Here is an 18673-nt window from a genome sequence, read left to right as displayed (position 1 = left end):
ACCATTTCAAGAAGACCTAACGATGCATCTGTACATGAAAACGCAGCAAAGAAAGAAAGAACGAAACTTGCAGAAATTGAAATTGGCTCCACCTAAAGTCAATGTTTTTCTAGCCAACTCATTGAATCATTAAATATCAAATTACTCTGAAGCCTTTTGAACGTATTTGAATCAGCCAAACGAGTTTCTCTAAAGTATCAGAGATGAAACCACAAAGAGAAGAAATAACATGCGCGTGCATAAGGAAGAAACCCATGCGATGAACTCATCTTTACAAAATTGCGTTAAAATGACAGGAAGAAAAGCTAGAGTTACCTGCAAATGTTGGTGAAATCAAACGAACATGAAATCTCCCAAGAAACTGCATACAGACTCCTGGAACGAAGCCAAGGAAACTTTGTCGCAGAAATTGCAGTGAAGACGAACCCGCGACTTTGAGTCCCACTTTAGTTGATTTAGAGGTGTTTTCATTGATAATTACTGAACGAAAGTTGTTGCCAGATATCCAGAGAAGGTGCAGAAAGAAAACCCTCCTCATAATAAGTACTATCGAGAACAGAAATGAGCAAGAAACAGGGCTGATTCATCAGCCCGTGACCAGATTTTCTGCAATTTTTTCTTCCTCCTCTCTCTCAATTTTCTCCCTCTTTCCTCTGTGTTCCTTGTTCACCGCTGCCTTCCCTCCTGTTCCCTCCTTGTTCCTCTCAAATTTTCCTTTTCTTTCTTCCCCTTTCTCCTTTCTCTCTTTCTCTCTTCCTTTTCTTTCCAGTTTTCCTCTCGTTTCCCTCTATCTCTCTGTAGTTTTTTTCTACCTCTCTTGCTTCCCCAGATTCTCCCCTACTCCCTTGTTTCCTCCTTTGTTTCCTTCAGCTGCTACCCTCCCTCAATCTCTCCTTCTCTCGGTTCTTTTTTTTTTTCTCTTTTTTTCCCACCCCCGAAACCCTTTTTCATTCCCTTCTTTTTTGCCTTTGGTTTCTTGCCCGCAGCTTTCTTTTTTCCTTGCTTGTTCCAGATTTTTCCTCATCTTCCTACACCTGTCTTGCCACCTAGCCTCTTGCATGTGTTGTGCAAAATATCAAAACCACATGGTTAATGCTCACTTATCTCATTTAGCTACTATGCATGCCTTCCACCTATCTTGTTTTTCCATTTTTTATTTTTTTGTTTTTCAAAACAAATTTAGGGTAAACAAAATGTTAATTCTTAATTGAGATTGCCTTGCAAAAATTTCATTTTATTTGGAAGAAATTGAATTTGAAAAGATTAAAAATAATTTTTTGTGAGAATTTTCCTTTTTTCAGAAATTTAATGCAAAAAAACGTTTGTTTTGTTGATTATTTTTTAAAAGAAGATGAACCTAATTCAATTAAAATAGCTAACTATCATTTTGCGAACTAAAAATAAAATTAAATTAAATTAAAATGGAATTAAATAGAACTGAAATTTTGGTATCTATAGTGTTTTGCTTGGATGTTTGTTTGAGGAACTTCACTGGGCAATAGCTCACCCCCTTAGATTTGTTTTCCTTGCAGGAGTGAAGGTTCGAAGCGGATAAATTTGAACTAGTATGTACTAATCCTCTTGCACATGTGCTTTTAGTTTGTAATTAAGTTTGAATTTTTATTGTATTGTAGCAGTCAAATATTATTTTGGAGGTTTGAACGGTTATTTTGATAATTTTATTGTATTGAATATAGTGAGTCTTGGTGAGAGTTGGACTAGCGGTCCGCCAAATTCTTGAGTACGCCTTATGGGGAAGTAGGGTCGTCACACACATAAACACATAAAACCTATATATTATAATGGAGTATCTAACTACAATCTAAAATGGAAAAATATAATAAAATAAATCTATCTATCCTAACTACAATATAAAATGGGGAAATGTAACAGAATAAATCTATCTATCTTATCTATTACATTGGTCTATCTAATTACAATTTTTGTAAAAATAAAAAAAATATTACCTATCTATTACATCTTGAGATATTTAAATACCCTCCAAATCATTACAAAATTTAAACTAACACCCATAAAAGTTGAATAGAAATTTAAATAAATAAATAAAAGAAAACATATAGAAAAATTTGCCAAATTGGTCCATAACATTTTAAAAAAAAACTTTTTTAGTCCCTAACATTTAAAATCATCTAGAATAGTCCCTAACATTTAAAATCATCTAGAATAGTCCTTAACAGATAAATTATGAGCCAGTTTGGTGCTAATGCTCGTATTTACTCATTTCTCCGACTAAAAGTAGCACGTCTCTCTCATGTGGGCATAATTTTAAGGGCAAAACTGGAAAGCGTATGTACATGGATAAAAAAGAAAATAGACCTGTATATACTAAAATCTAGGGTTAGGGTTCTAAAATCGTTTCCTATGGAAGACGATGGAGAAACATTTTCGTCCAATATAAATAAACCCTCGCCTGAGCAAGCTAGTGAAAAGCAGATAATCGAAGAGAAAAAATTGATTTGTGAAGCAGAAATTAATGACGCTGAACAATGTGAATTTGTTCCTAATTCAGATAGCTCAAATGTGCCATTTAAAGAGAGCAAACTGTTGGCGCTAGCTATCGAATTGCTGAGCCAGGTGGTGGCATAGGAGGTGGAGGCCTCCTTAGAAGGTAGACTCGAAGGGGCGGAGGTCATGTATAGAGTGGTGGCGGTGGATGTTGATGTGGAAGCCAAAGTGGAGGCCGAGGTGGTTGGTGGTGGAGAGAGATTGGAAGCAGAGGAAGTTCTAGTGGCGGGGCTAAACGTGGAGGTTTTGGAGGAAAAGATTGGTGGAGAGAACTCTAATATTCATAGCGGCGAGAAATCGGTGATGGATACGGAAGCCCACTTGCAGGTGCTGATGGAGAAAACTCCTGTCTGGGACACTGCACTGAATTGGAGAAGGTGGTGGGCGGGGAAAATGTTTCTGCTATCATTAATCATATGCTTTTCGATTTTGCAGTGGTTGCGGCTGAGAAGGTCGAAGGAATGATTGAGCCAATGGGCTTTCCAGAGAATAGCGTTGCACTTATGCATCTGACCTCTCCAAAACAAACTTAATGTTAAGTGTGAGAATTGTTGTTGTAATTGAAGGGGAAAGGTGAAAAAGGGTGGTGGTCTCGTGCACTTTTGCTTTTAGAGGAAAATGAAGTGTACTTTCCAGTTTTGTCATTAAAATTATGCCCACATGAGAGGGACATGCTACTTTTAGTCGGAGAAATGAGCAAATACGAGCATCAGGACCAAACAGGCTCATCATTTATATGTTAGGGACTATTCTGGATGATTTTAAATGTTAGGGACTAAAAAAAATTTTTTGAAAAAAATGTTAGGGACCAATTTGGCAAATTTTCCAAACATATAAATACATGTAAGCACATAGGCATACATAAGATCACGTAATTAGAAGTTAAAGGATAGTAGGGGCACCTCCCTTTCGAAGTAATGACTAAATGAGGTAAGATTGCCCTATGTATGATCAAAATTGACAAAAGGATCACAACACCAATTTTATTGAAAATATAAAAAAAAACTAGATTCTCATTATTATATTAAAAAATGTAAACAAACTCAAAATACTCAAAATTTACAATTTAAATGCTTGCAATAGAAGCACAATTAACAATCAAAAGGAGCGAACAATTATAATTGAGAAATAAAAAAAATATTGGGACTAAATTGTAAAAATTAGAAAGTTTTTGAGGTTAAAATGAAATTTTCAAAAGATTAGGGGTCCAAATTAAATCAAAATAAAGTTTAGGGGACAAAGTATAATTAAATTGAGGACCTAAATGAAAGAAATTAAAATTTTTGAGCTATAATAAAATTACTTAAAAGATCAGGGACCAAATTGCAAAAACTCTTTTCTGATTTGGGCAAAATATGAAGAAACAAAACTGGAGCACCAGTTTTTTAAGTATTTGAGCTGGGTTATTCCAGCTCAAAAGAAAAATGCAGGCTATTCCATAAAAAATAACAAACCCAATTGAGATTTACACAAAACTTAAATATAATGGAAACATTGGAGTTAACTCCAAAACCCAGTCACAAGCCCAACAAATAATAAAATGCAAGTCCAAAATAAAAAGCTCATCTTCTTTTCTTTCTCTTGTTTTTTAATCTTCTTCCTCCCTTTTCTTCTTCCTTACCACCGTCGGCGACTTCTTTGGTCATAAAATTTCACCAAAATACATTTCTCCACTCGATTTTTTGCATAGTCTATTTCCGACCTTGATTTTCAACATAACATACAATGCACCAAAGAGGGTTACTGTTCACTTTTTGTCGTCATCACATGTTGCTCATGTGACTTATCTAAATTGGTTCGTCTCGGTGCTCCAGCGTCATCGTCATGTGCTATAAGCATGTCTTCAGTATTTTTTTTTTTGGCGTGATGCGCGGGCTATCGGCTTAGGGTTAGCTATACAAAACACATTTCTCTCCTGGCTTTCCTTTCCAAAACCTCGCTGCCGCCACTTCTTCTCTCCTACCTTTCCTTTCCAAGATTATAATGCCAAAATTTCCAGTACGCTTAAAGTCTCCTCGCTCTTTGCTTATTTTCTTGTAAGTTTGCAGCTTCTTTACTCTTAGTTTCAACGCCAAAGAAGGAGAAAATAAAAAATTAGATTAAAAGAAGGAGATAGAGATCTGAGAAGCTGGGGCTAGAATCCTCCGAAGTGTGTGGCCAACATTATTTCGAGCTCAAGGTTTGTGACTTTGCTTTAGGGCTTTTCTTTAATTTTCCTAGATTTATAACATATTTTTGGGACTTTGGTTTAGGGCTTTTCTTTGTTTTTCCCAAATTTGTTCTCCTTTGCTGTCCTTGATCCTCCGTTAAAATCAGATTATTTTTTTATATTGTTGTTCCTTATTTATCTTACCCTTTTCAAATTGAGTGACTTTTCTTTGATGTGGTTGTTCTTCATCTTAAAAAAAAATCTACAACATCTCCCTTTGTCCCCTCTGTTTATTTTCCTATATGCGTATCTTCTTTTTTCTTTTTAGAATGCATAGAAGCCCTTTGAATTGGGATGTGCGAAAGTATTAATGCATTACTAAAGGACCTTTCAAAGATTTATTTCTATGCAAGAAACTGAACAATATGAGGCAAAAAGAAAATTTCCAATATAAAGTGCTTAATTTCTATGATTTATTTATTTTTTCCTATACTATCTTTTTTTTAATTTTCTTTTTGGTCAATGACATTTTTGGGTTTGGTGGAAGCATTTGAATATGATGGCGAGGCTTCTCCGAAATGCTTCTTCTCTGAGATGCGCTCTGTTTCTGCAACCTCTCTCTCAGGTAATTTCCCTACCAAACCAGAAATACAAGAAAGGTCACGTCAAATAGGGAAGATTTTGTTCTTATTTTATTTGTATTTTTGGAGAACAATTTGGTTAGGATTAATGATAGGTAATGGCCCGTTGTAGAAATTTGAAGCTTTTTTTTTTAAATTTCCAGCCTTTTCTCAAATATGTTTTCCACAGCTTTGTTGAGTTTCAATGTTTTTACACTACCTACCTATGTCTTGTTTGTACTATTTTTTTGAAGTTATAGGTGTAATATAGTGCTCATACTTGTTATTAGCAGTTGGAAGTTGCGAATAAATGATTATACTATAATTTCCTATCAATTAGGAAAGTCAAATGCTTCACTTTGCTAGCTTGCAGAAGTTGGTCCTTTTTTTTTTAAATTATTGAACTTGCATACTGTATAAAGAAAAAGTCTTTTGTTTGATTCGTTTTCTGACATCGTTTTTCAATTAGTACTGCTTTTCTTTTTTTATTTTGTTTCCCACTTTCTTCATGAGTCATGACATGAATTTGTTGTTTGTTGATGCAGACTTATAGGAAAGGCTTGTTAGGGGCATCCACTCAGCTCTCCTACTTTTCCTCCAAAAGGTGCCCCCCGAAGTTTATTTTCCTGCTGAACTGGCCTGCATTTGGTCTTCATACCTTCTTTTTTTGGTGATCATTTTGATGGGTTTCAAAAATAGATAAAGTAAAAAACTTTTGCGTATGAAGTCTATCTTTTTAGGCTTTAACCCCTTGCTAGGACCAGTTAAGACTAATACATATATTTGCTTAGTGTTTGAATGCTTCAGACATCATGTTTATTTAACGTGACAGTTGCATGTTTTTATCCATATTTTGGAGTTTTCTGTTCACTAAAAAATTATAAAGCACCCAAGTATGCAAGTTTATTGCCATATTTTGGCCTTGTACCTCCCTCTTGGAGTATTTTAACATTGAGTGTATCATCCTTAATGTAACAATCACTCGACCCTTTTTCCCCCATGTGATTCTTTGAATTAGATGAGTTCCTTTAAGAATAGCTCTTTTGCTGAAATTTGTTGAGTTTGATATGTTTTACATTTGGCTGGGATTGTGTTATTCCTGCTTAAGAGTACTTACTTTTTGCTCTTTCTGCAGTAAATATCAATTTTTTTTTGGCTTCATTAGTTCATTATGAACATAAGTCATTTTTCTATGAAAGGTAGAAGAAAATCCAAGTCAGATGTCAAAGAAAGATTTGGCACTCAAGCAGGCAATGTACCAGATCACTGCATCATTTGGAAAAAGGTTCTATCATGTGGCTTGGCTGCTCTGCCCCTGTCAAACAAGTTCCAGTTGTGTCTACAGGTTTATTTGCTATGGATATTGCACTTGGGATTGGAGGACTTTCAAAGGTTGGACATCTTATGTGTTTCTTATGCTACAATGCTAGATATTGATTTTGAAATATTGTTTCAAGTTCAATAAACATCTGTAAATTTCTAAACAATCATATTGACATTGTTTTAGAGTGCAAATATGTGACGCCCCGAAAAAAATGAGTTTGAGAACCCGGAAATTTTCTAATTTTCTAGGGTTTATTTTTTTAACGCCCGCCTTTTCTACATTTTCTTGATTAGAAAAATTCCCCAAATAAAGTTTATGAGCAAAAATAGTTTTAAAATGATTTTTTCTAGTATCGGTTAGTTTTTGAGAAATTAAGAGCGTATTTTGGACGTGGGACCCGCTAGTGCGGTAAATGCATTATATTTTTGACAACTTGTAGGAATTTTGTATTAAGTGATATTATTTTACAAAGTGTTAAGATATTTGTATTGGAGAGACAAAAAGATAAGTTTTACACCTAAAGGTGACAAGTGTCACTATCCTATTCACTTTTGGACTTTTGACCATCTTACCTTAACTTTACTAAAACCAAAATTTGACCAAAAATCAAGCCATTTCTTCCTTCTCATGGCTGAAACTTGGAGAGCAAGAGAGAGAGAAAAACCTTCATCTTTCACTCCAATTTCTTATTTCAATCTTGAGTTTTAACCGATGGAATTGCAAATCACTCCATAAAAGTTGGTTACTAAGGAGATTCCAAGGTCTTGGTGGAGTTATTTTGGAGAAGGAACCACTAAGCTACTATCTTTTGTGAGGTATCAAGGTATGGTGTGTAAAGATTCATTGTTTGTTTCCAATAATGGTGAATTAGTAACTTGTGATGGCTAAAGAGATGGTTTTATGGATTATATCTTGATTTTGGTTGAATTGGTGAAATTTTATAATTATTGTGGATTTTTCTGTTTTAATATGAACATGGTTGTGTGGTTATATATGATGATTGAAAATGATGTTTAATGACTCTAGGAGGTGGAAAAAGTGATTAATTGCAACCAATTTCTGTTTTGGACCAAAAATTGAAAAGTGAGGGTTTTGTGATGAACATTCTGTCCGAATTTTTAGGTCCTAGATAGAGGCCGAATTGGCCTTTTCTTAAAACATTAAAGTTGTAGGGAATGACATTTTAGAGGTGCCTACAAAATTTCAGGTCAATCGGAGTAGCGTAGTGTGAGAAAAGTCGAAATTAGTATTGCTGTTCTGGTTTACCCGAAATTGGGATTTGCGACTGTAATTGGTTGTTTTGGCCGGAATTGCTTCCGAATTGGATGTTGAGGCCTTATGATGAAATTTATCCCTGTTTCTTAGCTTTCAGCTGGTTTTGGAATTTCTGGATTTGGACTTGGAGAGCCTGAGTTATGATGTTTCCGCTAGAATGCATTCTGTGAAGCTGTTTTTGTGATTCTGGTGTAGTTTCTTGTGTTTTTGACCTGGTTATGCTCGAAACTGGGTTGAGTGACCTTCTGTAATATTGTAGCCCTATCTCTTAGCTTCAAAACGGTGGGTCTTGTACCTTCATCCGACAATCATAGTGCCTTTGGTACTATTACCGCAAAATAACGTCAAAACCTGTTTTTCTGGTTTTGAGCTTAACATTCATTTCCAGACTTTTTCCTAACTTGACTTGTCTTTGTACTACTTGGAGCTTGCTGAATGGCTATTGGATGAACTTGTTGTTGTGTGTGTACCTTTGGGACTGGCTGAGGAAATAATGAAGCCATGATGGCTGGAAAAGTTAGCAAATTCAGGGGAAGTGCTGTCCGAACTTTGAAGGGACTTGTTTGCATTGAGTTTGTGATCTAAGACTTGGATTTGAGCAAGGCAATGTTATATGATGGATGATTTCTGAGCCGTGGAGGTGAGTGACCTCAAACTATTTCTGAAGTTATTTATGAACCGTTTCCTGCATTATTTACTTTTGGAGCTGTTTCCAAAGTTACTTTTGTACCGTTTTCTTGCATTATTTACCTTTAAACTGTTTCCAAAGTTACTTTTGAACTGTTTTCTTGCATATCATGCGTGCTTGCATGTGAGTGTTCCTTATGTGCTATATTTTCTTGATTTCATGACTTGTATTATTGATTGATAACGTGTTAAGTGCTTTGAATGATTTCCAAAACGAGCTTTCTAGGCGAGTGTGTACTTCATCGCACTCGACCTAAATAACTGTGCAATTTTCAAGGATTTAATGATTAAATGCTAGTTGCGCATGAATGTAAGCCGTTTGGCTGAATTGGGCACTGCCCTTCGTTACCGATCGACTCGAGCTAGAAGCGGACTCGGTCGGGCGATATGGTGACCCTGGGTGAATTTGGTATACTCGAGTATTACCTTGTAGTCCGGCTACGTCCGGATGGGTGGAGACCGGCCAACGTCCGGAAAAAAAAAAGATGAACGAATAAAAAGATGAACGAGGGATTATTTAAAAAAAAATGAACGTATCCTTTTCATGAATGTTACTATCGCTTTCCATTGTACATGTTTCTTGAATTATTGATACTCCATATTTAATGTTTTGTAAATGTTGTAATCGTTTCTGGACTTATCATTTGATTTATGACATCATTGATTTATGACATCATTGAAAAGAAATATTGTTAAACCGATTTGATTACTGATTTTCTGGTTACTCGCTGAGCTTCTAGCTCACCCCAAAAATATTTTATTCCCCTCCACAGGGCTCGTGGCGAAGGAAGGACTTGTAGTACTTGTTCACGTGACTGGATGGCATATATTTTGTACAGTTTAGATTTGGAATTCCTCCTGTATTATAGCTGGTATCAAGGATCAGAGTGGCGCAGCGGAAGCGTGGACGCTTCGCTTATGATTTGTAAATTTGTGGAACATCTGATGTATATTTGAGATTTACATTATAATTTGCTTGAGAACTGTAGTGAGTGACTGAGTCCCAGCGAGAGTTGGGCAGGCGACCCGCCGAACCCTGGGGTACGCCCTAGGGAGAGGTGGGGCCGTCACAAAATATACCACTGAAAGGACTTTTCTCTAACTAATTGGGACTTCAACTAAGAACTGCTATAATTATTCTTGATTTGAATATTTCCATTCTGATTAATCAGCATTTGCAATTTCCAGATTGTATATCAAAAGAAAAGCTTCATCTTGTTCTTGAAAACGTTCACTGAAATGGAAGCTTTTAAATTACTTTATATTACTATTGGTTTCTGTTAGCCTTATTACTTTGTATCACTATTTTATCTGTTTGATGTAATTGGAGTAGTGCATTTTGGCGTCAAGCAATATTAGTAGTTCCATGTTTATAGGAGATGTTACCATCCCCAAGCAATTCATTCAGACTGGCTTATGGGATTGGCTCAAAACTTCCATTTCTTGCTTTTAACATGAATACATGAAACTTTGTTATACTCTATTTTTGACTTATTTACATGAATCTTTTTTCTGAGTAGAAACTTAATGCGACAATCTTGACAGGTGATTTTACTAAATTGGATTTTGTAGACTACAATGGGCCTTGCAGAGGATATAATCAGTTGGGCAGCATTGGATACAGCACTGAGCAGTTCTTTTCAAAGTTAAGAAAGCCTAATACTGCTTAAAGAAAGCTTTGGTTTCACGTAAGCACGAATTGGCTTTGATTAGCATACATTCATCTTGAGGTATAGTGTAACAGCCCCACTTTCCCCTAAGGCGAACCAAAGGGGCTAGCGGACTGTCTGCTCAGCTCTCGCCAGGACTACGGATCAGTTCACGTCGATCTAATACGTTCCGGAACATACCCACGCGTGTAAACAAGTCAAAATCACAAATAAAAACAAATAAAAAAAATGAAAATCGAAGCCGATGATGAACAGTACCGGCCACGTCAGAATCCAGATACTAGGCCGAGAGTAGCCAAAATTTTTCCTTCTCCGTTTGAAATGCGTATCGCTCCGAAATCCAACCAAACATATATAAACATTAAAATTCAACATTTACAAGCCAAAACGGCATACCAAAATATCCAAAAGTTCATACATGTGCAACTAGCCACTTACAAGCCAACCATTGGTTGAAACCAAACACTTAGGGTTTTCACCCTCAAGGAGCTATTCAAAATATACATTTACATGAGCTCAACTTGCTAGTACAACCTTTCCAAAAGTGATCATTTTCCTGTAAGGAAAACAAATGGAACGGAATGAGCTTAAACCCAGTGAGTTACTACCACATAAGCAACAAAGATCACATAAGCATAATCTTTCATTTTAAGTACACAATTAAGAAGTAAAACAAATCGGTAAAAGGATACGGACGGCTCTCAAGAGCCCATTTCCACGCTTACATTCTTGATCCAATCTCATTGACCCTCCGTCAATGTTTAAGAATACCCGACCGTAGACCTCACTTCACTCCATTCCTTCCACCAAACATACCCCAACCGGGCCCGCACTCCAATCAGAAACTTTTGGTAATACTCGAGTATACCGGAATCAAGAGTCTCATTACTACAAGATTCCCCAGTACAGTCCCCGTGGCATGACAATTTTCACGACCAAGCCCTCGCCGGCTCGATCCAATTGACTACCAAACGGGGTTGAGCTCAGTGATACAGTAAAGCCGTTGGACATTCGTCCAAACGACACCAAATCAGTTTTCCATGAATGGAATTCAGTATCTCATATAACAAGTGCAGTATTTCAGTAAAACAGTAAGCAGTCATGAATGAAATCACAAGGGGGTGAGGGCGGTCAAGTACACCCTCACCTCAATCACTTCCAATAGCCAAATAAGCCTTCAAGGCATCAATTTCACATATAACAAAGCCACATTGTAACATTTAAGTGAGTAGTATACTCACCAATCACGTAAGTGATACTTCATGCACCGCCGTTAAACGAACATCGTGCACCAACGTCACTTCCTAGAACATGCAAACAAATGCAATGAGACTCGATAACGAGTCATATAGCCATACCAATTATAACCCTAATAGGGTTTCATATGCATAAATAAGCATCATAGGTAACCAGAAATTAAGAAATGGCATTAGCTTAGGCCTTAACAAAAAAACAGTTTTCGTCATACTTTTGCGGTAATGGCACAGAGTCCACTACAATTATCGGATGGGGGTGTAAGACCCACCGTTTCGAATACGAAACAGGGCTACAACAATATAGAAGGCCACTCAATCCAAATCCTAGCACAACTAGGTTAAATATGCCAAATACTACACCAGAACCACCAAAAACAGGTTTACAAATCACACAATGCTGTAATCAGTACAACTCAGTCTATACAAGTCCAAATGCATTGATTCCAAGGGAATATGATAGCTAAGACATTCAGCTACATTTCATCAGAAGACACCAACAACAAAATCCAAACCAATTCCAGTCAAAATGGCCAATTACTAGTGCAGTTTTCGCATTCTGATCAACCCAGAACAGCAACAGTAAAATTGATATATCTCACTGTACACTAATCCAAATGACCTGAAATTTTGCAGGCACTTCAAACTCATCAATACCTACAACGTTCATGTTTTGAGCAAAGTCCAATTCGGCCTCTAACCCTATGATCCAAAACCGGACAGAATTAGGGGTTTATGAACCCTAACTTTTCATTTTTCAATCCAAACCCAAAATTGGTTGCAATTATCACTAATTCACACCTACTAGAGTCATTCCCCCTCATCATCAACCATCATAGATGACCACAACATCACATTCATATTAAACCAGAAAATTCACCAATAAAATAAAAACTTCACTAAATCACTTCAAATCAAGAAATAAACCACAAAAGGCTTCACTATCACTACCATTAGGCACAATTTAAGCATCATTAGGTGTAGTAGGATGTTCAACCATCACTTACCTAGGAAACAAGAGAAGAGGAGTTGTAGACCACCTCAGCTCTTCCAAAAACTTCACCAAACTCACCACTAACACAAAAAGGCAAGATTGTATGGAGTAGAAACTAATTTATGTGATTGATTTTGGAAGATTGAGCTAGTTGGAAGCTTGAAATGTTGAAGAGTTTTCTTCCTTCTTGCAAGAGAGAGGGCCGGCCATCAAGGAGGAGAAATGGTGAATTTTTAGTGATTTTTGAAGATATTTAATTCAAATGGGTCAAAAGTCAAAAAAAGTGAATAGTAACTCTTAAGTCAAAACCAATGTAGTGGTGACACTTGTCACCTTCAGAAATGCAATCTTATCTTTCTTTTTCCTCTCACATCAATCAAATCTCACTATCTACTTATCTCTTAACACCCGATAAATTTTACACAGTATCCGGAATTTAACCTAATTGGCCGAATTTTTCCGAACTTTTCGCACTAGTGGGTCCCACGTCCGTTATTTATCCTTAATTTTTCAAAAACTCTCCAATACTAGAAAAATTATCTAAAAACTATAATTGCTCATAAAATTTACCAGGAGAATTTTCCTAAGCCAGAAAATGCAAAAAATGACGCCTTTAAATGGGAAAACCCTAAGAAAATTATTAGGGAAAATACGGGTTCTCACATATAGGTCTTGATACAGTTCATTCTCTTCTGTGTTTTTCTTTTTCTTTCTCAATTGAAGATTAGAAGTATAGGACTTTTTTATGATCAATTGCATTTGTTCTGTGTTTCCGAAGTCTGAAAAACATTAGCAATTATTAAGTGTCAAATTTTAAGCTTCGATTATTATAGCATAGAAAATTTCCCTATAAAAGCTTTCTATACAAACCTTGGTTTTGCTTTTATAAGTTGATAAGCAACCCTAGGGGAAGACCCTCCTAGACCCTCCCAACCTTGTAATTATCAGAGTTGGATCGTTTCTCCCAATGAAAATTGAACTCGATTCTTCTCATGAACTCAAGACCTCTGACACACAAAGGCATTCAGCAACCTTAAGCAAATAATGATGGATGAAGAGACACCACGATTAGGGAACAAGCTAATCGATAAAGTCAGATTTGAATCCTAAGCAATGAACTCAAGAATTCAAGAGTAAGTTCGATTAAGAACTTGAAGGAAAATTCCTCACGATTTCTGGTTGTAATAATCAGTCTTTCACTCATACAATAGGTGCCTTTTATAGGCTAAAACTAGGGCAAATCCGGCCCAAATAAACCTGGAATAGGAATTCGGTTCGCATAAAGAGCCAGCTCTTTAAGGCTTCCCGATAAGGCCCAATAAGTAATAAAATACTCAACGACTAACAACTACTAAACTAGGCAGTCTTAAGATGTAAGTCCCAAAGACAACCAAGAGGGGGGGTGAATTGGGTTGATTAAAATCTTAACCAAATTTATGCACTTTTTCTTTAATAAAAATTTACCTTCTTTTCTAGTAATGATCAACTAAGTAGATTAGAAGACAATAGCAATATTGATCAGAAAAACAAGTATAGATAATCAATGAGAATTTTATTAAACAAAAAGTAAAATAGGAAATCAAACCAATTGTCTACCAAGCTTTCCTCAAACCTGAAGACCAATCACAAGGTTGAGCAACTTCTCTTTGATGAAAGATGATCAACTAGATGTACAATGGAGGGAGCACTTCCTCCTTGCCCTAAGCCTCACTTAGTCAAGCTAAGAAGTTTTACAAACACTCAGATAACCCTCAACAAAGCTACACTAAAGAAACTTTCAACCACAAGAGAAAAGCTAACCAGAAATTCACACCACTTAGAGAACAAATCTCACTTTGGAGACTATTTTCTAGCTAAAATATCTCTTGAGATCTTGTAAACAAAGTGTGCAAAAGTCCCTACTTCGTTCAGACCAGTTTGATTTTAAAGGGAACCAGAAATGAGCTTCATCAATGCTTCCAACGGATAGAAGGCAGCTGAAGAGTCAACTAGCCGTTGGGGCTGTCGGACGTCCGACGATCAAATCATCGTCCGAACCAATCGTCCGATGACAGCCAAGTTGAAGTTCGGACGTCCGATGCGTTTGTTTCGTCCGACAGCACAGCGTCCGATCGTAGGCAGAGAGTTGGCAAGTCATCTTGGAATTTTTCGGACGTCCGATGCGGTTGATGTGCGTCCGATGGCAAGCGTCCAATCCTTCCAGACGTCCGATGCTTCCTTACGAGCGTCCGACAGAGCTTCCTTCTTGATGTTCTTTATCCTTTCGGATGTCCGACAGATTCCTTTCGGCCGTCCGACATGATTGTCCTGTTTTTGCTTCTTCTTTTGGTTGTTTTGCATTTCATGACATATTCGTACCTGATTCTTTGATAGGCAAAAACACTTATATTTGGAGAAGGTTAGATAAACATTTCAAAGTACCGAGAATAACAAAATTGACATACTTAAAAGACAGTATCTTTGATCGGAACAAAACAATGACTAAATTTGTTTATATTATTCCAATCTTGTTTGCCACATCCAAAGCATCGTAGTGAACAAATGCTTTCTTTGTTCCATCAGGCCTGATCAAAGTGTTCACTTTCTTGGTCTGTATAAACATTTCAAAGAACTTTTGTGATCATCAAAACCAAGAATAACATAAGACAACTACCAACTAAGCTAACAAGTATGAGATCATTCTTTCACTTCAAACGTACAAGTGAACAAGGTAACTTCATGGTCCATCAAATCTTCAAACTTAGCTTGCTCCTTGCTTGTATGGTGAATGATCAAGGCTTGTAAAGCTTCCTTCACCTTCTTGGATCTTAATCTTGTCATTGGACCACCAATGTTAACCAAAGGATTCTTGACCCAAGATTGAAGTTGCTGCACACCCGTATTCGCATCATAAGTTTAGAAATATTCCTTCATGATTTTATAGTTTCTTAATACTTATTATCATATGCTAAACGAAGAATTGAGCTATCAAACCTTAAATTTAAAAATTTTCAGTCACAAAAGATTTTAAATTTTAGATCTAGAAAACACATTCTTAGATGAGGATATCTCAAGCTTCTTCGGGGATAAAATCAACTATGCAATATGGCTTACATGTCAATGCCTCTGACTTTTGGAATGGAGTATTGTTTTAACATAATAAAAAGAGTCCTCCCTATGATGAATAAGTTTCCACTTTGTTTTTGCATTTTAGGATCATTCCATTGACTTTGTGTTATGCCCCTTCCATGGTCCCCCTATAAAAAAAATAATAATATAGTTGCTATTTCAATGTTTCACTTTACGACAACAGAATGAGTCTAATATTGGGATATTTTGGAGTTAGAACTTGTCGAATTTATTTTTTGGATTAGGATCATTTGTTGCCAGTTAACTTATTTCCAATTCCTTCCTTTGGGTGATATACATGGATGACCATATTGCAATAGATTGCATACTGAATTCCTTTAACTTCAATTTTTTGGAAATAGTAGAATATCCAATTTATCTACTTTTGGTGAAATTATGAGTTACCATGCAAGTTGCTCTAACTTTACAACTTATAAGATGCTTTAGATCACTTTTCTTTGATACTTAATAATAGACAAAATATTTATCATGCTCCTCTTAAGAGGGAAAAATGTGGGTTAAGATTTTGTATGAATATTACAAGTTTTAAAGTTGTCGAGTTTATCTTGTTTGCTTTGGGATCAATCAATGTCTCCTGACCCATTTCCAGTTTCCATGTATTGGTGCCGAGGTCTATAGCTAACTGCAATGGAATATATACTAAGATTTTATCGTTATAACTTCATGATTTGGTTGTTGCAGGAGAACTTAGCAAATCTTGCCATGGGCGGCAGCAGAAACAAAATTGCTTTTGGATAGGGGAAAGATGCATTGTGTGTGGGTGGCAGCAGAAACATCAGTTCATTTGTGAAATCAAGGTCTTATAACATCTAATAAGCAATTGATAGGTAATTGACCCCAAAATTTTCGAAACAAAACGTCCCAAACCAAACATAACCATTCGGCTAGTAAAAAGAGAAGGATTTCTAGATTTCCAGCTTTGTCACAGTTTGGAAATTGAACCATATCTCACTCAATACAACTTGAAATTGAGAATGGTTGGTGGAGTTGAAAACTAGATTCAAAAGCTACACTTCATCAGAGCAAGTCATTTTCAAAATCAGTTCACAAGTGAGAGAAAATAGAGCCACAAGATGCAGCTTCTACCTTTCTCTCAAACAAACCATCAGAATAGGATAGTAAATTTTGCGGAACCACTACGGCTCACTCAGTTCGAACTAGAGGGTGATTTTTATACCGTTAGAAAGCTACAAATGTCTAGTTTCAAATGCCATAAATGGCACTCGATTTTGACCTTTGTACAGAGAGATATGTTCGATCAAAGCACACTGTTTGGATAGCCAGAACACGTTTTCCAGATTTCTTCCAATTCTGAAATTTCAAGTTTTGCTTAACCAAATCAAATAATTTTTGGTAGACAATTTCTATACACAATATACAACATTTATCAACCAATTTAACAGTAAAACAAGTACCAAAAATTCAAAATAATCAATGAGCAACAAGGACAAATTTTCGGCTAGTTTCATGCACCAACTTCCTTCGATTTTTCCTTCACTTTCTAACCATGTTCACCTCAAATAACATATAAATAACCACAATCAACTAATTGCACCTCAAACTAACTACCTATAGGCCACCACAAGACCGCTAGCCTAACATTTAAAGCAAGAAAAAAAATTTCCTCAAGTCCTCTACCTAGTTCAAGCTTTGGGCTACCAAACCCATGAAATCTAAGTTTAATTCTTGAAGAAAAATGGAATGATTGCAAGAGTTGTTAGTTACCTTCTTAGTTCTTGAAGAGACCAGAAATTTCACCACAAAAACTCCAAGAAATTTCCACTAAATGATGTCCTCTTCCAAGCTCAAGCTAATCTCCAAGTGGTTTTGAAGTGGGTTGCAAAGTTAGAAGTGAAATGGAGCAAGAATGAACAAGATGGGGTGGAGCTTTCTTTCCTTTGTAAGGCCCGAAGACAATCTAAGTGGGGGGTGAATTAGGTTGATTATAAAATAATCAAGTTATGGGCACTTTTTGCTCAATATGAAATTTATCCTCTTTTCTAAGTGATCACGCAATGAATCAATCAATGAATCAATAATATCACTTAAGAGAAGTAAAAGATATAAGAAATTTAAAGATCACAAAATAACAATAAATAAATAAGAAGGGAAGAATTGCAAACCAATTGACTATCAAGCTCCTCTTGAACTTGTAGATCAATTCAAACAAGTTTCTTCAAATTGATAAATACAACTAATCTTGTGTACAAAGGAAGGTTCACTTCCTCCTTGCCCCAATCTCCACTTGGTCAAGCTAGGAAGTTTTACTATCCCTTAGGACAACCCTCATAGAACTACACTATTGAAATATTCACTCACAAATGAAAAGCTTACAATGAACTTCACACCACCAAAACTACAAATCTTCCTTAGAGAGTGTTTTCTCACTAAAACTACTCTATATCTTTTGTATCTTTAGTGTGCAAAAGTTGCTTGAAATTTCTGACCATACTTTATTTAAAGGAGACCAAGAAAGTGCTTCATTAATGCTTCCAACGGATAGAAAGTAGCTAAAGAGTCAACTAGCCGTTGGGAGTATCGGACGTCCGGTACATCCGAAACATGCGTCCAATAGCAGGATGAATTTGAAAAATCTTTTTCAATTCTATTGGATGTCTGGTGTTTGCGTCCGAAAGCAAACAATGAGTTAGAAGGAATATCTCAATTCTATAGGACGTCCGGTATTATTTTTGTGAGCGTCCGACAGCTTTCGTTGAGTTTGAATGATCCTATCGGACATCCGATACTTGCATTCGATCGAGGTCAGTGAGTTAGGGGGAATGTCTTATTTCCTTCGGACATCTGGTGATGGAATTCTTCATGCGTCCGAAGTTGCGCAATGATTATCGGACGTCTGATCCTGTTTTCACAAGCGTCCGACAGTTTTCAGCAACCTTTGTTTCTTTCAATTGCACTTGATCTTTGAATCTGATTTGCTTCATAACTGAAAGTATATCTTGAAGAGATATTAGTATCATCCATTTGTTTTGTAAACATCAAAAGCTAGGGACTAAGATCAACATCCTTTATTTTTCTTGAGGTTCGC

General features: G+C 36.3%; 1 long non-coding RNA gene across 1 annotated transcript; it reads left to right on the top strand.

The window, feature by feature from the left end:
* Window positions 1-5220: 5220 nt before the first annotated feature.
* Window positions 5221-6625, top strand: LOC140035981 (uncharacterized). The gene is made up of 3 exons (XR_011839876.1): window positions 5221-5300; window positions 5841-5899; window positions 6495-6625. It is a non-coding gene; the product is annotated as an uncharacterized lncRNA (long non-coding RNA).
* The last annotated feature ends 12048 nt before the right edge of the window (window positions 6626-18673 follow it).

This window comes from Coffea arabica, chromosome 2c (assembly GCF_036785885.1).
Source record: "Coffea arabica cultivar ET-39 chromosome 2c, Coffea Arabica ET-39 HiFi, whole genome shotgun sequence".
Lineage (NCBI taxonomy): Eukaryota > Viridiplantae > Streptophyta > Magnoliopsida > Gentianales > Rubiaceae > Coffea > Coffea arabica.
Note: the sequence above shows the minus strand (reverse complement) of the source record. Positions and strands in the feature narration are given on the sequence as shown.